Source organism: Camelus bactrianus, chromosome 7 (assembly GCF_048773025.1).
Source record: "Camelus bactrianus isolate YW-2024 breed Bactrian camel chromosome 7, ASM4877302v1, whole genome shotgun sequence".
NCBI lineage: Eukaryota > Metazoa > Chordata > Mammalia > Artiodactyla > Camelidae > Camelus > Camelus bactrianus.
In genome coordinates this window covers 47,803,011-47,818,097 of record NC_133545.1, presented here as the reverse complement: position 1 = coordinate 47,818,097, position 15,087 = coordinate 47,803,011, and the positions used below count along the sequence as shown (strand labels likewise).

At 36.4% G+C, this 15,087-nt stretch overlaps 1 long non-coding RNA gene across 5 annotated transcripts in view; it reads left to right on the top strand.

The window, feature by feature from the left end:
* The window catches only part of LOC141578160 (uncharacterized), a 302,298-nt gene that overhangs the window by 153,129 nt on the left and 134,082 nt on the right, over positions 1-15,087 (top strand). For all 5 annotated transcript variants that reach the window (XR_012508182.1, XR_012508181.1, XR_012508178.1 and 2 more), the window contains one exon: positions 11,297-11,427. This is a non-coding gene — a long non-coding RNA (uncharacterized LOC141578160). The remainder of the gene's footprint in view (positions 1-11,296; positions 11,428-15,087) is intronic.

Genomic DNA, 15,087 nt, shown 5'->3' with positions numbered 1-15,087 from the left:
TTCTGTGTATTAAACCTGAATTTGCAAAAGACTTGCAGATCTCTCTCCAGTGGCACTCCCTGAAATACAGAGCATTTTCACTGCCCTAAAAATCCTCTGTGTTCTTCCATTCGTTCCTCCCTTTCCTCTAACCTCTGGAAACCAGTGTTCTTTTTACTGTCTCGATAGTTTTGTCTTTTCAGAATATCATGTAGTGGGAATGATATAATATGTAGCCTTTTCAGATTGGCTCGTTTCAATTAATAATATGCATTTAATGTTTCTCCATGTCTTTTCATGGCTTGGTAGCTCATTTTTAAGTGCTGAATAATATTCCATTGTCTGGATGTACCACAGTTTATTTTCTATTAACCTACTGAAGGATATCTTGGTTGCTTCCAAGTTTTGGCAATTATGAATAAAACTGCTAGTGAGATTAACATTTACCATATTTATTACTGTTTTTTGTCCACTGCCCTTTTTTGCCAAAGTATTTTTAAATTGAAGTATAGTCGATTTGTAATCATTGCCCTCTTTTTCTTTTACATTTATGTATTTCAGATTCTTTTCCATTACAGCTCATTCCAAGAAATTGAATGTAGTTCCCTGTGCTATGCAGGAGGTCCTTGCTATTTATTTATTTTATATACAGTAATGTGTATCTATCAATCCCAAATTCCTAATCTGTCCCTCCCCCTTTTCTCTCCTGGTAACCACAGTTTGTTTTCTATGTCCATTTAAGGGACTTCATATGATATTAGTCTTTCTCTGTCTGACTTACTTCACTTCATATGATAATCTCTAAGCCTCCTTTTTGTTCCTGTTTTAGTCTTCTACTCTTTTCTGTCTTGTGTGGCTTTAACAGCATTTTATGTGCTTGTTTTTCTCTCTTTTTTTAGTATAGCAATTCTACTTCTTTTTTACTTTTTTAGTGGTTCCCCTAGAGTTTACAATATACATTTACAACTAATCTGAGTCAACTTTCAAATAATACTACCCTGCTTTAAAGTACCTTATAATGACAAAATATTCCTAATGTTGTTACTCATTTCATTCATACATAAGCTATAATCATCAAATACATATTACTATTATTATTTTGAGCATACTCTTATCTGTTAGATCAATTAATAATAACAAATAAAAGTTTTTATTTTATCTTCACTTTTTCCTTCTCTAATGTTCTCCCTCTTTTTAAAAATACAGATCCAAGTTTCTGACCTGTATCATTCTCTTTCTCTCTAAGTAATTTTTAACATTTCTTGCAAGAGAAGTCTACTGGCAACAAATTCCTTCAATTTTGTTTGTCTGAGAAAGTCTTATTTCTCCTTCACTTTTGAAGGATAATATCACAGGATACAGAATTCTTGGTTGGTGGGGTTTTTTTTCCTCTTAACACTTCAAATATTTCACTTCACTCTCTTTTTGCTTACACGGTTTCTGAGAAGTTGGATGTAGTCCTTATCTTTGCTTCTCTATAGCTAAGATATTTTTTCCTTTGGGTTTTTTTTTTAAGATTTTTTCTTTGTCTTTGATTTTCTACAGTTTGAATCTGATAGACCCACATGTCTTTTTTTTTCCTTTTATCTTTCTTAGTGTTCTCTGAACTTCTTCAATCTGTGCATTGGTGTCTGACATTAATTTAGGGAAATTGTCAGTTATTATTGCTTCAAATATTTCTTCTGTTTCTTTCTCTTTTTCTTCTCCTTTTGGTATTTCCATCATGCATATATTACCCCTTTTATGATTATCCCACAATCATTGGATATTCTGTTTCATTTTTTCAGCCTTTTTTCTCTCTGCTTTTCAGTTTTAAAAGTTTCCGTTGACTATCCCCAAGTTCAGAGATCTTTTCCTCGGCTGTGTCCAGTCCGCTAGTCGGCCCATCAAAGGCATTCTTCATTTTTCTTACAGTGTTTTTGACCTAGCATTTATTTTCTTAGAATTTCCATCTCTCTGCTTACAATACCCATATGTTCCTACCTGCTGTCTGCTTTATCCGTTAGACCCCTTAGCCTATTAATCACAGTTGTTTTAATTCCCAGCCGGATACTTGCAACATTCTTGCCATATCTGAGTCTAGTTCTAATGATTACTCTGTCTCTATAAACTGTTTTTTGCCTTTTAGTACACCTTGTAATTTTTTGTTGAATGCTAAGCATGATATACTGGATAAAAGAACTAGATAGGTCTTCAGTGATGTGGTAGTGAGGTATGGTGGTGAGGTGAGAGGAGGGGAGAGGGGAAGCATTGCATGGTCCTATGGTTAAATCTCAGCCTCTTAGTGAGCCTGTGCCTCTGGGCTGTGAACTTCACGAGGACTTCTCAGTATTCTTCCCTGTTTAAGAAGGACAGAATGGCTAGAGGATGCTAGAGTTAGGTATTTCCCTTCCCTCACGTTGGTTAGGCTCTAATAAAATCCCGATCCACTGGGCTCTGATAAAATAGTTTCTCCTGAGAGCAGGAGTTATTGAGAAGAGTATTTCTTTTTTTTTAAATTAAAGTATAGTCAGTTTACAATATTGTGTTAGTTTCTGGTGTACAGCATAGTGATTCAATTGTGTGTGTGTATATATATATATTTCTTTTCATATTCTTTTTATTATAGGCTATTACAAGGTATTGAATATTGTTCTCTAATATTTGTGAGAACCTGGTAGAGCTCTGGGAGGTAAAAGCTGCAGAAGTGTGGGACCTGCCTTATGACTGGGACTCGCCTGGAGTTTTTAACTGTCAGATTTGTTCATACTGAGCCTCCAGCAATTCATCAATCAGTTACATTTCAGGTTTTCCTACCTCAGCACTGGTTCTTACAGTGGTTTCTGCTTGTAGGTTTCTACTCCAGTAAGATGTGATTCTCTGTATCCTTTTGTCTGTCTCTCTAAAACCCTTGGGACAAGGGTTTTCCCTGTGACCTCACTTCTCTGAGGGATCTAAGAAAACTTCATTCTTTAGTTTGTTTAATTCTTTAAAAAATTATACTTTTTATCTATAATTTTTAATGTATGTAAATATAAAGCATCATTTAAAAAGTTCTCCATGGGTAAAGACTTGTGGAAACATCTTTTTATGAGAAATTTTCTGTCCATATCAGTAATTCCCATTAATAGACAATGTCTCTGGTCATTGGTATATTCTTAGTTTTTAGAATAGGAGATATATTAATACCATAGATTGGGTGGTTTAAAACACAGAAATTAATTTTTTCACAGTTCTGGAGGTTGGAAGTCTAAGATCAAGGTGACAATAAGGTTAATTTCTGGTGATGCTTTCTTCCTGGCTTGCAGATGGCTGCCTTCTCGCTGTATCCTTACATGGACTTTCCTCTGTGTGTAGGTGATGTCTCTGCCTCTTCTTATAAGAACATCAGTTCTGTTGGATTAGAGACCACACTTCTGACCTCTTTTAACCATAATTACCTCTTCAAAGACCCTATCTCCAACACAGTCATATTGAGATTTAGGTCTATAGTGTATGAATTTCAGGGGTGACACAATTCAGTCCATAATGGTAGATTTTATTTCCATTTGTTGATTCTACTTCCTAGTGTTAGAAACATAGGTGTTTGTGTGTGTGCATAGTTTTTTTTCCTCCAAGTTTTAAAACTGTGTTTTATGATTCAGTTATACCTTTAAAATAAAAAAAAAATTAATGACTAGAAAATAACTTAGATTTGTTTCTCAAAGTGTAATTTGTGGACGATGTGCATCAGAATAAATTAGTGGCCTTATATAAAAGGTAGATTCCTGAGTTCCACCTTGAAATTATTAATTCAGAATAACTAAACAACTTGGCCTGTATTCATGTTCCCCAGGCTAGGGTTATATTCCCCAACCATTAAAGGGAAGAGCCAGTCCCTTCTGGGACATACGCTTAAGTGTCATGACACTTCTTGTGTATAATATCATTAATTATCCCCCAACAGCAGTGCCTGGAGAGCAGTAATACGTGTAAATTCTGTCACAGAGAACCATATTGGCTCTAGATGCTCATATTTTGAAAATCTACTTTTGTATTCACCAAGTTCCCTATTATTTCTAAATTTCCTATAGCATTATTATCTTTTCATCTTGTCTTCTATTTTCTAGGCTACTATTTATAATTTACTCCTACCCTGGATTTTAGACAGTAAACAAACATTTAAAGAGTGTGCTGAAAGTAGAGCTTTCTAGACTGACAAGGAGAAGAGTTATTGTTGTTTTTTGGTTTTTTTCTGCCAGGTCAAGGAAGCATGGGCAAGCTTGGGGTGTCAGGGGACCATATGTGGTTTGACATGACTAGGGCAATGATTCTCAGGTGCGCTGGCATCCCAGAATTGTGGGCAGCACTGTTTAGGAGGTGAGAAGACTTATGGCAACACTAAACAAATCAGCAGTAATCATAACCCCATGGGCACTGCACTGTAAGAAGATTTCCCAGCATATATAAAAGTGCCCATCCTTATCACACTACTCAGGCGGTCACTCTTTGGCTACGTGATTATATTCGAGTAGTTTACTCCCCTGCTCATGAGTCAGAACCGCCCCGTATTTCCATAGCCTCACTTTAGAATAAACTTACCTCTACTTATTACAAGACACCCAACATCCTCTCAGCTGAACACTTCACCTGATAGGCAGTGGCAAAACACCATACACTGTCAATTGCAGCAACAACAAAATTTGCATTTTTGTCAAAACTGGGTGGTATATTTTGTCTGTGGTTGCCAGGAGGCCTATTGGGTATCATTGGGCTTGAGGAGAGGGAATATATGGGAGAATACAGTAAACGTAGTTTAAAAAAAAAAGGCAACAACAGTAATAATTGATAAATGATAAATCTTATTCACATTATATCTAATCCTCATAACCAAATGCAAAGTGTTATTATTAATTTCTTTTATAGAAGAGAAAAGTGAAGTTTATAAAAGTTAAGGATTCAAACTCAAATTTATCTAGTTCTATCACTCATGCTTTTTCCCATTATATTTCTAAAATTTGATGAATTCAGATCACAAAGTTCCTCATACGATATGATGTTGGAAAGTTTAAATACTGTGGCCAGCATTTGCTAAAGTACACCCTGTGTAGTAGTAATTCTTCAGAATGGGAAAAGTTGTTACTCTAAAGGAACGGACTGTATAAATCTGAAACTTGGCCTACGGTATCCTGAAATTACCTAGAAGGAAGGAAATAGACTACAAACATGACAATTTAACTCTTGCTTTATTTAATAACTAACAAAACGAGAAGCCACCATTACTCAATCTGAAGAGCTTACCTTCTTCATATAGATAGGCTTATGAAATGCTGGGTTTCACCAGCCAAGCACATTCTCCTGCCACACATCTCTTAAGCAATGATGTCTAGGCAGGAAGCCACTGTTTGGGGTTGGGGAGTATTCTGGGGCCACGGAATAGAGCTTCTGTATGTGTGATGCTGAACTCGTCCAATCAGAGGTTGAACTCATGGCCTTAATCTCATGAGCAACACCATTCTAGATCCATGATATACCTTTCCAACCATTCAAGTAATACATGTTTACTTTGAGGATACATTGAAAAATTCCTTAGGAAGCGTGCTTTATTTTGTTTTTCATTAAAAAAAAAATCTTATCTGTTAAGCCAGATTATTCTAGACTGTTTAAAGAGTGCTTAGTCTATAGAATTTTAACTGTATATTTTAATATATAATTAAATATATGTGTATGTACATGTTTGTATCACACAGAGTAAGCTTCCAGTTTTTTTATTTTTAATGTGAATTTTTATACATGTATATGAACACATGAGAAAAAGATTAGAAAGAAATATACATAGCAAAGGGTGAACATTGATTATCTTTTGTGGCAGTATTACAGATGATTCTCATTTTCTTCTTTGTATTTTCTAAATTTTCAAAAGAGTATACATTATTTTCACAAGGAGAAAAAAAAATATTTCCTATATGTGTCTTCATTGCCTAATTTAAAAGTGTGTTGTACTGCTTTTGTTTTTGAGTCTATCTGGGCATGTGTACCTTTTACATATTTTATTCATGGACTAAAATCCTTGTCTGACTTTCACAGGGAAATCAGCTTTTTAATGCTGAGAAGAAATACTAAAATTTGCACTGAGATTGACTGAATGATCTTGAGCATGGTAGTACTCTTTGGAGTGTTTGACTGGTGTGTGTGTGTGTGTGTATGTGTGTGTGTGTTTTGACTGCATGATGGGATATGAATGAGAAGAAATACAGAACAGGGGTTAGCTCAAGCAAGAGATGGAAGGGAAAATACACAAAGGAGAGGGTGGGGAAAGAAGCCAGAAATGAGTAAAATACAGACAAAGGCTAGAAAAGAGGTGGAGAGCAGTAGCCAAAGTGAGTGTGAGGGTTACACATTCTGGAGCATGCTACAGAAATCCCAAGTTACTGGGTGCTACTTACAGTATATTTCTAATAGAAATTGGGACCATCCTTTCTCTTCTGTGTTATTTATTTACTTATTTGTTGCTAGTCTCCAGGATTCTTTTTACATAAAGGGTCAGACTCCATTGCTGTTTATAAGAATTCTAGGTTACTGCTTTAGACAATTCTAGTCCTATAACATATAAGTTAATAGTAAATTTTAATTAACATTATTTTCAAAGAAGTACATTTTGGGGATACTTTGACTTTAGCTTTGTGATGCTCAAAAACATTTAAAGGGTAAGAAATGAAGTAGTCATATTTCTAGAACTATGGGTAACTCATTAGTTTTGATTTCTATGGCCTAATTTTATTTAAATTTACTTAAATTTATTTGTTGGTGGTAGTCCCTTTCTTCTTTGGGGGAGACTTGTACATCCAGGGTCTTGAGCCTGTATAAATCTGAAACTTGACCTGCAATGTCTGAAATTACCTAGACCCACATGGCTTTCACTTGAAATTATGAAGTTGATTTGTTTCCCATAAACCTACCTGAGGTGTCTAGATTACCAGTTGTCCAATTACGCATTACTTGGTTTGTGTGCATTAGTTCTTCTCAAATTTTTATGTATGAGGAAGTTAAGCTCTTCAAATTGAGTAATGGTCATTTCTTTTTTTAACAGTTATGAAATAAAGGGAAACAAACTGTCATATTTATAGTATATTTCCTTCTGGGAAACTTTTTAGGGAAAAAAAAAGAAAGCTCTGTATCTTTCTAGAAACAAGTTACACTTGTTCATACCTGGCCAATAAGTAAGTCTTCCAAACAAAGTGGAAACACAGCTACAGCATTTAATGTTGTTCGGATCCTATGTTGAGAGAGAGGTATGACCATATAGAATTATTTCATGACATTCCACAATTTGGTCGAACAAACATTCACTTAGGACTTAGCAATGTGCCCATCACTGTGCTGGTTCCAGAAATTAAAGACAAGTCCAACATGACCAGGTCCTTCAAAAGCCAAGTCTTACGAAGAAGACAGGTGCATAGACATGTAACTAAAATACAAAGTCATCTGAGCTCGTTTGCAATATAATAGAGTTGAGGGGCATCTGAGTCTTCTGTTAGAGGCTTCTCCAGTTATCACCAGCCAACCAGATGTGCAGAACTGTGCCTCTTCATTTTCTTTCATTTTACTGGACTTTTCATGGTATGTTTATTCCAAAAATTCAAGTGAATTAAAAATATTTTAAAAATATCTTTGAGGGGTAAAATTTTTTGAACATCCCTTGCACTGGAAATACCCCAGAACAGTGGTTTTCATACTTTTTTTCAACTGAATTCCTTCTCAAAAGAACTTGTATGTGGAGAGTCAAAATGCAAACACATGAAGCCAGAGCTACTCTAGCTCATGTCTCCTTCCTTCTCCCTGTGCCTCCCAGAACTTGGGTTCAGCAGGGGGCATTTTGAAACCCACTTCCCTAGAGATCACGAAATATTTGAATTTATGTTTTCTTTCTTCCTTTCTTCCTTTCTTTCAGTATAGTCGGTTATAATGTGTCAGTTTCTGGTATACAGCATAATGTCCCAGTCATGTATATATACACATATATTCATTTTCATTAAAGGACATTACAAGATATTAAATATAGTCCCTGTACTATACAGAACAAATTTATTTTTTATCTATTTTTATATATAGTGGTTAACACTTGCAAATCTCAAACTCCCAAATTTATCCCTTTCCACTCCCTTTCCACTGGTAACCATAAGATTGTTTACTATGTCTGTGAGTCTGTTTCTGTTTTGCAGGTAAGTTCTTTTTTTTTTTTTGTTTTTTTATTCCATATGTAAGTGATCTCATATGGTATTTTTCTTTCTCTTTCTGGCTTACTTCACTTAGAGTGACATTCTTCAGGTCCATTTATGTTGCTGCAAATGGCATTTTTTTATGCCTGAGTAGTATTCCAGTCATCTGTTGATGAGCATTTAGGTTGCTTCCATGTCTTGGCTATTGTATAATGCTGCTATGAACATTGGGGTGCATATATTTTTTCAAATTAAAGTTTCCTCTGGATATATGCCCAGGACTGGGATTGCTGGATCATATAGTAAGTCTATTTTTAGTTTTTTGAGGAATCTCCATACTGTTTTCCATAATGGCTACATCAAACTACATTCCCACCAGCAGTGTAAGAGGGTTCCCTTTTCTCCATACCCTCTCCAGCATTTATCATTTGCGGACTTTTGAATGATGGCCATTCTGACTGGTGTGACATGATACCTCACTGTAGTTTTAAAAATTAGGTTGAATCAATTAAATGAGATATTGCGTATGAAAATGGTTAGCACAGTACTTGGAATAAGTGGGTACTCGATGGTATTTTTCTTGGGCAAACTGAAGCAGGGAATGGCTATCTTAAGTTATCCAGTTTGGCTGAGGTGGAGCCAGGGAAAGAATTTAGAATTCTTGTCATGAAATATGTTGCCTTTTGTTTGCTGTAATGGACCTAGAAAAGGAGGCTTGCCTGATTTTAATTTTTCTCTTTATAGTATTGATTAATGTGATGATTATAAAATGGGACATACAGTCTGGCCACAATTTTGCTATTAAATGATAGTCATGCTTTAAATACAGTGAAGCCTTGTCTACTCTGAGCACCAGTTAATGTACTTAATGTTTCTGAACCTCAGTTTCCTCATCAGCGAAATGGGTTTGCCATCACTCACCTTGTAAGACTTGTCTCAGAGTTCAATGAAAGACTGTACATACTGTGTCTAACACATGGTCTGACCAAGGATTTCTGCTCCAGGGAGGGAATTATAAGTTTTTTTATTTTAAAAGAATATAAATATTTTTTGAAATATTTTAGTCCATTTATTAGGTAATTTCTGCCAGCAGGTGTCTATGTGATAGATTCAAACTTGAGAATTTGGTTCATATTTTTAGCTTTTCTGATTAGACATTTTTAATGGCTGCATCCTTAAAAAATACATAAAAGGGATTTTTACTCTATTTGCTATAAGCTTTCTTGTTATTTGGCAGAGAAGATTATTTTACACCATCCCTTAAAGGATCCAAATGAGAGTAGATATGGCTTCTGAAAGTCTTGGGTATTTTTAATCTTCTAAGTCTTCAACCAATTGTCATTTCATTAAGGTGCCCTGCTGAGATGCTCTTTCACATACCATCATTAAGATGAATTGTAGCTCTGCTCTATAATACATGTATTACAGGCTCAGTCCACATGTGCTGAAATTATAACTACAGACACGATTCCAGTTCCTGCAGAGGAGCACAGAATCACAGCTGCTGTTTCAGGCAGCTTTGCTGTCAGTTTCAAGTTAGAAATCACCTTCCTAATGATAAGAACGAAAGCCCAAAATAAGAATTAAAAAGTTGGCTCTTTGGCAAAAACCAAGGATTGAAGTGAATATCAAAGATTATTATTTTTAAAAATTGCTTTTACTGTGTTAAAATATACATAAAATATAACATAACAATATACATTTATCACTTTAATCATTTGTAAGTGTACAATTCAGGAGCATTAAGTACACTCACAATGTTGTGTAACCATCACCATTATTTATCCCCAACGTAGACTCTGTACCCAATCACTTCTCCTTCTCCCTATCCCAGATCCTGGTAACCTCTATTCTACTTTCTGTCTCCATGAATTTGCCTATTCTAGGTACCCTACATAGGTGGAATCATGCAATATTTGCTATTCTGTGTCTGGCTTATTTCATTAATCACACCACCATGTTATAGCATATATCAAAATTCCATGCCTTTTTATGGCTGAATAGCATTCCATTGTCTATATATATCACATTTTGCTTATTCCATCATCTGTTGATTGACACCAAGTTGTTTCCACCTTTTGGATATTGTGAATAATGCTGCTATGAACACTGATGTACAGACATCTGTGTGAGTCACTGTTTTCAGTTCTTTTGGATATATAACTAGAAGTGGAATTACTGGGTAATATTATAGATCTCTGTTTAACTTTTTGAAGAAACAACAGACTATTTTTCACAATGGCTGCACCATTTTACATTTTCATCAGCAGTGCACAAGGGTTCCAATTTCTCCACATTTTCATCAGTAGTTGTGATTTTCTAGTTTTTGTTTTTACTGATATTATAATTATTGCCATCCTAGTAGGTGTGAAGTGATATCTCACTGTGATTTTGATTTGCATTTTCCTAATGACTAATGATGTTGAATATATTTTTGTGTACTTAAGGACTGTTTGTCTATCTTCTTTGGAAAAATATCTATTCAAGTTCTTTGCCTATTTTTGTCATGTTCTCCATTTTTATTGATTTTCTGAAGCACAGAAAATCCAAGTGATTAGCTCAACATTACTCAGGAAAAGGCAAAGATAAGATTTGACTCCCTTCTTCTGACTCTCAACCCACTTTTCTTTCCTCTGGAGTCTGGAGAGTTAGCAAACCACCCGTGAGTGAAATGTGTCTGCAGAAGCACATCAGAGACTTTTTAGTGACTCTGTCTCAACATGACCCCTTCAACATATCGTTTGGAGCTGACATTATACTATGGCTAGTTTCTCTGGGTCACCTTTGCCTATTTTTAAATTGGATTGTTTGTTTTTGTTGTTGTTAAGTTGTAGCAGCTCTTCATATATTCTGGATGTAAATTCCTCATCAGACATAAAACTTGCAAATATTTTCTCCCATTCTATAGGTTGTCTTTTCGCTTTTTTGAAAGTATCTGTTATTACACAGAAGGTCTTAATTTTGATGAAGTCCAGTTTATCTCTTTTTTATTTTGTTGCCTGTGCTTTTGGAATCATAGCCAAGGTTACTTTTTAAAATTTCAAATAGAATTTTAACACTGATTTCCAATAATTATTTTTACAAATTGCCTCCTGTCTTCTGCTATATGCTGCCATGAAAAATGTTTTCTTGGTTTACAGGTGCCATGACTGGTGACTAATCCCTTTTACAGTCAAAGTCATATACCGTGGGTTTCTTCTATTGACTCTTCCTCCAGCAACTGGTATCATCTCATCCTTCTGCTCTGTAACGCAAGTGAGGATAAGACAAGGTAAAGTCTGCCCGTGATATTCAGTATCCAGACTCACAGGTAGGACTGGACTTGTTGTTGTGACATACTCACATACTGAGAACACTGTGCCTGAGGAACATGTGCTTAGCCTTGCTTTATTCCTTCATTGTCAGAGATCAACTCTATTTACTATTTATTTAGCTGACAGAAGACAGGACCCAAAAGTCAGTGCTGAAAGCCACTCTCCCACTGTATTAACTGCTTATAAAACTTCACTAAACTAAAGCTGATTTCACAATATATGCATCCAACTATTACCTTGTTCCCAAATTCTCATTTTATTCTTCCATCGTTTTGGTCCAACAAAGGGAATAATGAACAGGAAGGGAAAAGGTAATCAAAATGCCAAGCTGAGATGTACACGGGGACCTAGGAGATCAGAAACGTCAGTGCCAACCTCAGAAATGGAACAAATAATCCAACAATCCTTTGTGACCCTGGACCACCAAGCTCAGCAACCAGTCTATCCTTTCCTTGGGTTTTTTGGTTTTTTTTTTAAATCAAACTCTGTCTCTAAAATGGTTCTGAATATGAAATGCCTTGAAACTTAGATCAGGGCTTCAACCAAAGCTGAGAGATCAGAAAAGCGAAACACCATGTGAACATGAACAGGTCAAAACTACCACACCCATTGCTTACTCACTGACTATAAAGATTAGTAAACACCTCTAAGATGTGTCATCACTATGCTTTTAATCCTTTTTTTCTAGTACAGATAAAACAGCCCAGACACAAGCAATGCATACAGTTAAAAATACACACTCAGCAATTGTGTGGCAGACAATTGGCTTGAAAGATCTGAACCTCAAAAGGAAACAAAGAAATATCACTCAGTGTAGCCGCATTAGAGATGTACAGAATAAGCGCTTGTGGGAAAAGTATGGTTAAGACCCAAGGAATTATCTCACTGAGAAATTATACAGGCATATAGAACACCAGCAATTCATGGCCAGGTCCGACCGTCTTCTGTTAGGTGCCTTATGTATCTAAGCATCAGAACCTTTCCTCTCTGTGCCCTGGGATGCCTCAGGGATCACCCATTCTGTTCACCTCCCACTGTCCAGGCCTTTGTGTCTGTGTCCTCTTTTCTGGAGTAAGGGTTGGCAAACTTTTAAAGAAACATGTGGTAAGTATTTTACACTTGGAGGTCTGAGAGGCAAAATCCAGGATACTGTTTAGGGACTTGCATTACTATTTCACACATGTAATCATTTAAAAACATAAAAACTATTCTTAGCTAGATTTGGCCTGTGAGCTACACAATTTGCTGAGCCCTGTTTTGGAGGATTGATCAACATATTAGGCTCCACTGTGTGAAAGAGCAGCAGTAATACGTCATGAGCACTAGGGTGAATTTGTTTATTTGGGGGTTCTCTGTTGACATAGGGACACCTTCTAAGGACACGCCCAAACCATAAAAAGTTCTCTTCCATGGAGGTACTCCGTCATGTAATGCTTTGTATCTCATTCCTGATGGCTAAAGTTGCATGATAAAGACTATTCAGAAATAGCTGAAAGTGTCTGCTAGAGTTTGGGAGGTGTGACGCTTCCCCTTGCCATCTTGGCCTCATGAGATGTTGTGAAGTGGAACATGACCATCTTGTTAATATGATCAGGCTAGTGACTGACGAGCAGCACAGAAAGGTTGTGAGAACGAATGAGATAATGTCTATGAAGTGCTTTGAGCTCTTGAGAAGAAATTTTCTTTGTAATTAGAAAGTAATGCTGCATTATTACAGTTATTATGATTATCATCATTATTAAAGGTAGAGCCAGAAGACACGGCCCTTCCAATGAGAAAAATTGTGAATAAAGACCAGCAACTCATAAAGGAAATGGTTCATGCACCAATTATGAGCTTCCAGTTTGTAATTACAGTGTCCTGGGTGGTTTTGCATGCACCAGTTTGTTATTCATTTGGAAGAACAACCCTTTGCATGTGTAACAGCTCCCAAAAGGTGCCCAATATAGGGCAAACACAAAAGGAACAGAGAAAACCTGTGTGTGACCACTGAGTTGCAAATCTGAAATTCAGTTACCTGTTAAGGATTGTCTTTAAATTTGCACGAAAACATGATAAAATTTGCTAATGAGAAACTTCAGTTAAGAAAAGAAAAAAACGCAAGCGTGAGTCTTACATACAGACAAGAGGATAACAAAAGAAACCATATACTCACTTCACTCTCCTGCCATATTACACATTGATAAAGCCTTTATTAAGCACTACTGCTGCCAAAAATATAAGAGTTCAGTTTTACCCTCTTTCATTGGTTCTGAAGTCCTCCTTTTATTTTGCCATATCTCTGGTCCCATGGAGTGTAGAATGGAAAGGAACGGAAACAAAGGATAAGGAGTAATCAAAAAGTCAGCCTGAGGGGTCTATAGCATCCTTGCTTGGCCAGTGCGAGTCCCTGATCCAAACCCAGATGGCCACTGGGACACTAGAGAACGTGTCTAGCAGCCAGCCTGTGCCCTTCTACATTTGTGCTCTTTAAACTCTGCTATAGGCACATTCTGGGCATAGAGTTTAAGCTCTGGCTAACCCAGAGCTCAGAGATCTGAGGCTGGGAGGCAAAGCACAATACTGAGAACACCAGAGTCTCCCTGCTTCCTGGGCAGGGTGTTCCTGTGGAAAGGGTTGGTTATTAACACTCTGACACTCGAAGTGACCAGTCCTGGTTCCTGTAATTTGACCTCTAACCCCATCCAGCACACAGCCATTCACATTTCCTTTTAAAGTTATTCATTCAGAATCCATGTTCTCTTACATGGTTACTGATGGAGGAACAGACTTTGTTTAAGCCTGGTGAAGTGTGCAAAATATGCCACCTGAAACTCTGGCACAGGGATCATTTTGCAGATGCAGAGTGGGTGCTCTGATGAGAAGAAGGTAAAATGGCACATGGAAGTTGTCCACCCTATACCAGGAGCAAACTAACATTATTATCACCAAAGAGGGGAAGTTGAAGTAGAGAAAAATTTGTACAAACAAGCCTTGTTAAACTAACCTTCATCTTCCTGGTTACTTTTCCACCATTGACTGCCCTCGCCCAAGCCCCTTTGTTTAACTGCATTTTCATGGTTTACTACTCTGTCCAATTCAGTATATAAACACTCAACTCTAACTGGGTCTTTGGGTCTTCATTTCCTTGTGAGGGCTCCCATGTCAGGTCAAACTTACATTAAATAAATGTGTATGCTTTTCTCCTCTTAATCTGTGTTTTGTTACAGGAGCCCTAGCTAAGAATTCACAAGGGTGGAAGGAAGGGTTAGTTTTATGCCCCTATACTGTGGTGAGCAAACGCTGTTACAAAGGCTAATTCAAAAAAAATAATAATAGATCTCATTTTTTTTCTATTCAAAATAAGCATACTTATTAAGTCCTAGAAGAAAAAAGTTTGCATTTGTTCTACAAATTATACTGCTGACCTTATTAAATAAGTGAAAGTCAATGAGAAAATTGGCAGAGCCTTTTAGACAATAAAATGTTAAAAAGCCAAGCATGTTTGAGGAAGAATCAGAAATTACATTTTAATCTTTCAACCTTTATATTTGTAAAGTGCCTTGGAGTTCACAGATGATGGCCACATGTCCACTCTCATTTCAATATTTGCAACACATGAGGTACATATTATTATC